At 41.0% G+C, this 1,020-nt stretch overlaps 1 long non-coding RNA gene across 1 annotated transcript; it reads left to right on the top strand.

Annotated features, from left to right (window-relative positions):
* The first annotated feature begins 215 nt into the window (after positions 1-215).
* On the top strand, positions 216-633 carry LOC145456577 (uncharacterized). Its single transcript, XR_013920653.1, has 2 exons — positions 216-367; positions 430-633. It is a non-coding gene; the product is annotated as an uncharacterized LOC145456577 (long non-coding RNA).
* Positions 634-1,020: the final 387 nt, after the last annotated feature.

Below are 1,020 nucleotides of genomic sequence, written 5' to 3' on the forward strand. Positions count from 1 at the left end.
TTTGACGAAAGCAAGGACACCATATCTGTTCCAAATATTATACAGCAACCAGTTGATCTTGCACCGTTGCTGCGCTTCATTTGATCGTATATCTATGAGTTTGTGACATCGCTGTTGGATTGGGAAGTAATTAGCCTACGTCTTGATTAATTTAGCAATTTAATTTAATTTTGTTGAATATTTCAAGGCGGATGTATCCAAGCATCACAGAGAGAGAAAAAGGATAATAGCTCGTCCAACTCTTGAAGGACTCATTTTCACTACATTGAATCTGGTCAAATTAGCCGAAATATTTCCTGAAGTAATGCCCTGTTTATGGCTCAAGTCCTTTACTCAGGACATTCTGGAGGCTTGTTTTGGAAATCTGGTCTGTGTCAATTTTACAGTATGTGGCATAATTTGATCTCTAACGCATCCTCTAACTAACAGAGAATGCAAGCATATCGATCTCGGCATCCTGATGCTTCGCAGGCATACTATGGGCTTCAACACCAGACTCAGCGAAAGTCCATAAAAAAGATCAAAGGGTCCAATGCCGGTTCCTCTTCCACGCATGGCACCAGTAACGTTTGGACTACCATCTATGAAGAACCCATCGCCAAGAAGAAGAAAGCGTAGTTCATAATCATTCCAGCACAGTGTGAGATAGTTGTAGACTCATTAATACTAGCATAGATTGAGATATATATGCATACATAATATTTTCTCACTTTTCCACGCATGCATACATATGCATGAATGTGATCACTTTTAGACCAGGGATTGTCACAGTAGCCATGATAGAGATGATCATCTTGGATGAAGAAGCAGGGTGCTGTCATTCCAAGGTACTTTCATTTTTATCAACGTATATTAGTAAAACTGTAATCCCCACGACCTATGTTCCGCCCTGCGTATGGCTTGCTCCGATCCTAACCCTTGTCCAGTCCACTGATTTACAACCACACCATGTGCTGCCGTAGATATTTATTTTTCAGATGCAGTTGGAAACGGGCAATATTGACAAGCCGCAAGACCACG

This window comes from Botryllus schlosseri, chromosome 14 (assembly GCF_051294905.1).
Source record: "Botryllus schlosseri isolate E-star chromosome 14, Bs_hap1, whole genome shotgun sequence".
Taxonomy (NCBI): Eukaryota; Metazoa; Chordata; class Ascidiacea; order Stolidobranchia; family Styelidae; genus Botryllus; species Botryllus schlosseri.